At 36.3% G+C, this 8818-nt stretch overlaps 1 non-coding gene across 1 annotated transcript; it reads left to right on the top strand.

Annotated features, from left to right (window-relative positions):
- Positions 1 to 5558: 5558 nt before the first annotated feature.
- Positions 5559 to 5661, top strand: LOC117802833. Its single transcript, XR_004626356.1, has one exon. It is a non-coding gene; the product is annotated as a U6 spliceosomal RNA (small nuclear RNA).
- The last annotated feature ends 3157 nt before the right edge of the window (positions 5662 to 8818 follow it).

Genomic DNA, 8818 nt, shown 5'->3' on the forward strand with positions numbered 1-8818 from the left:
TAAATCAGATTATGGCTCCATGCTGCTAAGTAGAGTACTTGGCATCTTAATAATAATGACTGGCAGAAAATAAAGTCTGTAGTGAGATAAAATAATTCTTACATCCTTCCCCATCCACTCAGTAGCAGGTAACACTGCAGGACACGTCAGTCACTGGTGGACAGTGGGAGTCATGGGGGTGGAGTTAAAGAAACAGATGGCAGAGCAGGTCCCACAGTAGCAGCTGCAACTAGGGAAGCTCTGGGGATTAGGAAGCTGTGGTGCTTGACTGCACCGTAGAGTCCGAGGCTAGCCCAAAGCAGAGGCCTTTGCCAGTAGCCACTTCAATACAATGATGGTGATTTATGTTGAAACCTGAAGATATATTAGATTTTGGAAGACAATCTTGGAAGGATAGAGTTGGAAGTTCTTGCCTATCTCCTTTCTTCTCAGATAAAAATTACATCCCCAGAAGCCCGGGGATCTCTATTTACTTGGCATTTCCCTGTTATACATAACCGTCCCAGTGTTTCATTTCATTTTTATGAAACATAACTGTAAGAACAGCAGAAGCTACTCATCTAACTACTTCCCTCATCTTTTCCTGGGCCATATGCATTAATAAGTCAGTTTGATTATTAAATGCAGATGTTCCTAGCATGGGATAAGCTCCACTAAGCTGTTTCCTGAGTAATGATCACAAGGAAAGGGACCGGGGGTTACATAGACATAGTCTGAAAATTTTGCTGTGATCATTTCTGGCATAATGTATCATTCTTAATCCTAACAGCCACTAGGTCAGTCTGGTTGGCAAACTCCATGGCTGGCAGCCTTGTTGAAAGACTGTCTAGGAAATTTGGAGCTAAATTGGGTTAACTTTTATGAAAATATTTTGTTCGTCTTGTATTCATCCCTTTTGGACCAAGGTCTATCTGCAAGTGGGGGAAGATTGGAGGGAAAATGAAATTATAACTACTGAAGTGAGACATACAGATTTTGTGACAATGGAGGGGGAGCAAAAATCCCCGTGTCTAGGAAAAGAACACCTTAGACCCCAAGAGGTGGAGGAGAGAGTTGTGTTAACGACTTTGTTTTTCAGAATGCCTTTCTCAGACGGAGAATGCTCTGGTGCTGTTCTCCCAAACTGTTGCAAGAGTCTGGATTTTAAGTGACTGTTGATTCTGATAACAGTAGCTAGCAGATTTGTTAATTTATAAGTAGCCTTCACAGTTCAGGACTCAACACTGTATAGCAGATATTCCATTTTCTGTCTAATTAGCACAGAGGTATTGGCGAAGTGTTAGAACTAAAGTAACCAATAGCAAAAGTTTTGTTTTCAAATGTGTGATACATTTTTGGAAGAAAGTGTATTTTCTTTGAAGCTGACTTTATACTATTGAACATTTTGAAGTTTTAGATGAATATCTAAATATTTAAAGTGAATATCTTTGTTTACAGTACGCTCCCCAAAAGTAACAACACAAAGGCGATATTTGCCATTACATAGCTTTAATAAGATATACATTTCTAAATTGTCAAGACAGTAAGAGAATGATAATTTTCTGTGATGTTACAGGTGTCAGGGCAACAAAGACAACCATCCAGAATCTGGGTTATAGACAAATAAGTTTGGGTCAAGTTTAATGGGACAAGAAAACAGTCGTGAGCATTCACAACTTCTTTTTTTTTTTAAGATTTAATTATTTATTTTAGAGAGAGTGTGTGTGTGTGTGAGTGGGGGGGAGGGGCAGAGGGAGAGGGACAGGCAGACTCCCTGCTGAGCGCAGAGCCCAATGGGCTGGATCTTAGGACCCTGAGATCATGACCTGAGCCGAAGTCAAGAATTGGCTGCTTAACCAACTGAGCTATCCAGGGCCCCCTTATTAGGGAGCATAATATGTAGCACTTTCTTTGATTTGGCCAAGAAAATGTTAGAGTTAGACAGAAATGAACTGGGATATGACCCGTACACCGTATCTAGTGGAGTGGAGACAGGTTCTTACTCTCCTTCCTCTTCTATTTAGTTGTGAGATGTTTAGTTGTAAAAATGAATTGAGGTTAAGATAAAATCTTCTGACATATATTAGGCACTTGGTAGATGTTAGGTATTTTTGCTAAAGATAATAAAAAGAATGTATATGAAGAGAAGTGAACATATTTATATATAGTAGTTTTGAGATACTTATAAATAAACATCTTAGGTGGCATGTTAAACTATTCATAGGAAATAGTATTATTTAAAATGTAATATGTGAAATCGTATAAAGCTTCAGAAAACAATTTTTGAATGAATGTATTAACTATATTATTCTTGTGATTCAAAATTGTTTTCTTTTCAGGAAAGACTTTTTAAACAATCTTATATTTTTTTTTCCTTAATAATAACATAAAACTCAAAGCATCAACATGATGTATGTGTAAGAAAGGAACAAATATAGTGAAGTTCTGACCTCTAAGAATTGTCAATACATTCACACACTTATATCTCTGTTTAGTTTTTTAATGCCAAAGTTTTTGGTTTGTTTTTGTTTTTTTTAAAGACTTGTTACCTTGATATTCAAGAACTGAAGAGTTGTAGATGCTTGGGGTGCCTGGGTGGCTCAGTCGGTTAAGCATCTTCCTTCTGCTCAGGTCATGATCTCAGGGTCCTGGATCGAGTCTTGCATCAGGCTCCCTCCTCAGTGGAGTCTGTTTCTCTCTCTCCCTCTGCCCCTCCCGCTGCTTGTGCTGCCTCTCAAATAAATAAATATTTTTAAAAAAGAGTTTTAGATGCTTTAAATTCAAGTTATGAGTATTCAGTAGCCAAATAATTTTCCAAGTTACCACCTAACACCAGTCTTCAATATTTACTTAAGTAGTTAGCCAAAGCAGTAGAAGTCTACATTGAGATGCAAGGAGTTTATTATAATTTTTCATCTTTTATTCCATCTCTATGATCAAACAGTTATAACCTTGTTTATGTGATGTTCCCCTCTACCAAGTCTCATTAATAGTCCCCACAAATCTTTGTAGCTCTTAGGGGTGACCTCTCAGTAGGAGGATCAAGTGTGCAGTGGGATCTCGGTTTTCTTACTGAAGTTGAATGCACTTGCATGTTTCACTTTTTAGCCGAGACAGCTATTTGGCTGGGTCTCGTGGCATATAATGTAAACAAGAAAAACAGCAACAACAATATCAACAAAACCTCAAGAAACAAAGATGTTTCACTTTTCCTCTGGTTTTTTATCTCATGTCACCAAAAATTGTACTGACCTTCTCAAAAGAGCATTCACGATATCCAGTAAGACACAATAGTAAAGCTGTGCAACCACTACAAATTGAGAAAGGGATGAATTTTATTTGGTTAGATGTGGTTTTTTGAATTCCTAAAGGAAATAATTGGCTTATTGTTAATAGTTTTAATGTCTAAATTCATTTGGTATCTTAAAATAGATTTACCCACATTTGAATACTAGCAATTGTTCTAGCAATAACATACATAGATAAAAAGCCAATAAACAATTAAAAAATGTTATCCATACATTATTTTAATATAAATTATCTGAATTAAAAATAGAGAATTATACTTTATTTAACAGAATACAATTAACATACAATAATTGCTTTTTACAGTTTTCAGGCTACGTAAAAATGTGCTCAGGTAGGAAACACACAAACAAGATTTTTATATTTTGGCATATCATCAAGAATGAATCTAATTATATAACAATACGTCCTTGTAAAATACATGATTTCTTTTATATTCATTGCAAGACTAATTACAGCTGAGTTCTGGGAAATAGAAAAGTACTAACTCATTAGATTAATTCCCTCTTCCTACCCCTTAGTAATACAATGGGATAGGGGAAGCTGCTGTACAAAATATTTTTAGAGTGAAATTTCTCTCAATGTTTTCACACTTCAAATGGAATCATTTCCAAAGTTTATCACAGCAACAAAGCATTGACAAATAAGATGTATGACTTCCCCTTCTGGGCAACATCGAATATTAGGGACTGAATTTACTGGGTTACTGAAAACCAGTGCAAGGCCTATAACTGATGTTTCTCAAGACACTGTCTATCAGGTAACAAAAGACAGTGTTTCCTGAGACCGAGAGATACAAATGGGGTGAGCTTTATCATTGCCCAGTGGCATCAGGAACAAATGAGGTAAGCCCTATGTCTGCCCCGCCACCAGAGTGTTTCCAGGCCCAGGCAATGAGAGGAGGGACCCAGGCAAATCTAGGTGAATTCCTTGAGAAATGGGAGCCAGGAGCCTGAGGGGAACAGGAAACCAGTGTTTGCACAGCTAAGTAACTGAGGGGAGAAAGCAGTACATAGACTTCCAGAGATCTTCAGAAACCCCCTCAAGTGTTTGGTTAAGTATTGGTGAACATGTTCATTAAATGAAACCACTCAAGGTAGGGGAAAGAACCACCAAAAAGAAATAAAGGTATGAACCCCCAGAGATGCAGGACTTGGAATAGGGCCTGTTCCCAACAGTTAGCCTGAAAAACCTCTTGGTTAGAATGTGAAGAACGGTCTTGCCTTAGGAAAGGGGAGTGACTAGCCTTAGACAGAAAACAACTCCAGCCTTGTCTACAAGTCTTAGAAGAAGGCTCTAAAGGAAGACTAGTGTAACTATGTCTAAAAACAAGGTCTGTGACTATCTTTCAAAAATATTCAGCAATGAATAAGGTAAAATTCCCAGTGCCTGGCATCCTATTAAAAATTACTAAGCTGCCAGGAAGGAGGAAAGTAAAACCATAAAAAGAGAAAATTAGTCGATCAAAACTGACACAGACCTGACACACATGATAGAATTATCAATCACATTAAAACCCTTATTATTACTATATTCCAAGTACACATAGAACAGTTATCAAGATAGATCATATTCTATGCCCTAAAACAAGCTTCTATAAAATGAAAAAAATTTAAGGCCATAGAAAGTATCCTTCTATTAAACAGTGGAACTGAATTAGAAATCAGTAACAATAAGACCTCTGGCAGATCTCCCAAATTCAGAAATTAAATCACACAACCCCAAATAACCCATTGTTCACTGAAAAAATTCAAAGATTAAGTTAAAAACATATTAGAACTTAGTGAAAATGAAAACATGCATATCAAAATGTGTGTGATGCTGTTAAAGTGATTTTGGAGGCAAATGTTAGTGCTTAATGTTAATTCTAGAAAAGAAGGGTCTCAAATCAATGATACTAGATTCCTCCTCTAAGGAGCTAGAAAAGGATGAGAAGATTGAGGCCCAGATAAATAGAAATAATGAAGATCACAGTGGAAATAGTTAAATATGACAGGAAAGTAATAGAGAAAATTGGTGAAACTAAATGCTGAGTATTTGAGAAGAAACATAAAACTGATAAGTCTCTGGGCCCTTTGATCAGGAAAACAGAGAAGACAAACTTAATCAATATCAGGAATGAGAAAGGTGACACCACTAGAAAATATACTGATAATAAAAGGGTAAGAGAATATTATGAAAAACATTATATCAATTCATTTTAAAACTTTTTAATATAAAATTGATAAATTCCCTGAAAAACACTAATTACCAAACTCATGTAAAAATAAATAGTGCTCACTTCAGTAGCACATATACTAAAATTGGAATAATACAGAGATAACGTGGCCCCTCAGCAAGGATGATATGTAAATTCATGAAGTTTTCCATAAATAAAAGGCACTCGAATCCATAAGGAAGAAGTAAAACTTTCATTATTTGCAGATGACTTTATACTCTATATAGAAAACCTGATAGACTTCACCAAAAAACTGCTAGAACTGATAAACGAATTCAGTAAAGTTGCAGGATACAAAATCAATGTACAGAAATCTGTTGCATTTCTATACACCAACAATGAAGCAGGAGAAAGAGAAATCAAGGAATCAATCCCATTTACAACTGCACCCAAAACAATAAGATATGTAGAAATAAACCTAACCAAAGAGGTGAAAGATCTGTACTCTGAAAACTGTAAGACAAATGGAAAGACATTCCATGCTTATGGATTGGAAGAAGAAATATTGTTAAAATGTCTACACTACCCAAAGCAATCTACACATTCAACATAATCCCCATCAAAATACCAATTTCAATTTTCACAGAGTTAGAACAAACAATCCTAAAATTTGTATGGAACCACAAGAGAACCTGAATAGCTAAAGCAATCCTGAAAAAAGAAAAGCAAATCTGGAGGCATCACATTCCAGATCTCAAGTTATACTACAAAGCTGTAGTCATCAAGACAGCATGATACTGGGACAAAAACAGACACGTAGATCAATAGAATGGAATAAAAAAACCCAGAAATGAACCCACAATTATATGGTCAATTAATCTTTGACAAAGCAGGAAAGAATATGCAATGGAAAAAAGACAGTCTCTTCAACAAATGGTGTTGGGAAAACTGGATGGCCACAAGCAATAGGATGAAACTAGACCACTTTTCTACACCATCTGCAAAAATAAATTCAAAATGGGTTAAAGACCTAAATGTGACACAGGAAACCATAAAAATGCTAGAGGAGAACACAGGCAGTAACCTGACATCAGCTGTAATAACTTCTTTCTAGATATATTTCCTAAAGTAAGGGGAACAAAAGCAAAAATAAACTACTGGGACTTCATCAAAATGAAAAGCCTTCTGTACATCAAAGGAAATAATCAACAAAACTAAAAGACAACCTACGGATGGGAGATGTTTGCAAACGATGTATGTGATAAAGGGATTGTATCCAAAATATATAAAAAACTTAAAAAACTCAATACCCACAAAATGAATAATCCAATTAAAAAATGGACAGAAGACATGAATAGACATTTTTCCAAAGGATATCCAGATGGCCAACAGACACATGAAAAGATGCTCAACATTACTCATCATCAGGGAAATGCAAATCAAAACGGCAATGAGATATCACCTTACACCTGTCAGAATGGCTAAAATCAACAACCCAAGAAACGGCAGGTGTTGGTGAGGATGTGGAGAAGGGGACACTTGTGCACTGTTGGTGGGAATGCAAACTGGTGCAGCCACTCTGGAAAACAGTTTCCTCCAAAAAGTTAAAAGTAGAATTATTCAAGACCCAGCAATTGTACTACTAAGTATTTACCCAAAGAATATGAAAATACTGATTCAAAGGGATATATGCACTCCAATGTTTATAGCAGCATTATCAACAATAGCCAAATTATGGAAATAGCCCAAGGGTCCATCAACTGATGAATGGTTAAGAAGATGTGGTATATACATATGGAATGGAATGGAATATTACTTAGCCATAAAAACTGCAAATCTTGCAATTGCAACAATGTGGATGGAGCTAGAGAGTATAATCCTAAGTGAAATACGTCACTCATATGTGCAATTTTAGAAACAAAACAAACTAGCAATGGGGGAAAAACAGAAAGAGACACAAACCAAAAAAAAAGACTCTTAACTCTAGAGAACAAAGTGGTGGTTACCAGAGGGAAGGTGATGGGGACGGAGGAGGGCACTTGTGATGACCACCAGGTGATGTATGGAAGTGTTCAATCACTATATTACAAACCTGAAACTAATAGAACACTGTATGTTAACTAACTGAAATTGAAATAAACAGTTTTTTAAAAAAGATAAAAAAGAAATATCCAATGAGAGTACAAATTATTGCTGAGAGATTTAAATATGGCTTAAAGAAATGGGGACCATAGTCACAGATCGGAGGATATTTGTTTTCCAAAAATTGGATAAATTCAATTCCATCAAAACATCATTGTGATTTTTATGGTAGAAATATACAAACTGATTCTATAATTCCAATGGCAATTCAAAAGGCCTAGATGATCAAAACATTTTAGATAAAGAAGAACAAAATTGGAGGACTAAAAACATCATGAGAGTGTGAACTAACATACAATAAATAAATCAATGGAACGTAATAGAGAATTCAGAAATAGACTCAGGTATATATGGACAATTTCTTTTTGACAAAGCTTGAAAAGAAACTCAAGGTAGAAAGAATTTTTCTTTTACTAAATGGTCCTGGAAAAACTGGTTATGGGGAGAATGGTTATAAAAAAATCCATAAACAAAAAAATAACCTTAATGCATCTCTCATACTTCACATTAAAAATAAGCTAAACTAGGGGCATCTGGGTGACAGTCAGTTAAGCGTCTGTCTTCAGCTCAGGTCATTATCCCAAGGTCCTGGGATCAAGCCCTGCATCGGGCTCCTGCTCAGCAAAGAGTCTGATTGGGTTTCTCTCTCCCTCTGCCCTCTGTGCCCATCTCCGCCCCCCAAATAAATAAATAAATCTTAAAAAAACCCCAAAACCTCCCAAGTAGAAGGAAGCATAGAATCTATTGTGCACAACCCTTTCTTGTAATATTTTTTCCCTCTTGAATTAAACCAGAACCACTTTCTCTGTACCAGATATATACTTGTCACCTCCATGTTCATATTTTCCAGTAAATGTCAAAGTCGTTATCATATATAACTTTTTTCTTTTTTTTAAAAGGTTTTATTCATTCATTTATTTGACACAGAGAGAGAGAGAGAGAGAGAGAGCACAAGCAGGGGGAGAGGGAGAAGCAGGCTTCCCGCTGAGCGGGGAGCCTGATGTGGACTCGATCCCAAGACCCTGGGATCATGACCTGAGCCAAAGGCAGACTCTTAACCACCTGAGCCACCCAGATGCCCCAACTTTTTTTTCATTTTTGTTCTCCCTCTTGAGAAATAGACAATTTAATAGTACATGTTGAGAAGTAATCCTGCTTGTTTTTATAAGGGAAGGATTCTCAGTATCAGTGGCCGAAAAATTCACTTCTGATACATCGGTCTGATATTTCAAA

The sequence above is a fragment of the Ailuropoda melanoleuca genome, chromosome 6, assembly GCF_002007445.2.
Source record: "Ailuropoda melanoleuca isolate Jingjing chromosome 6, ASM200744v2, whole genome shotgun sequence".
NCBI classification, from domain to species: Eukaryota; Metazoa; Chordata; class Mammalia; order Carnivora; family Ursidae; genus Ailuropoda; species Ailuropoda melanoleuca.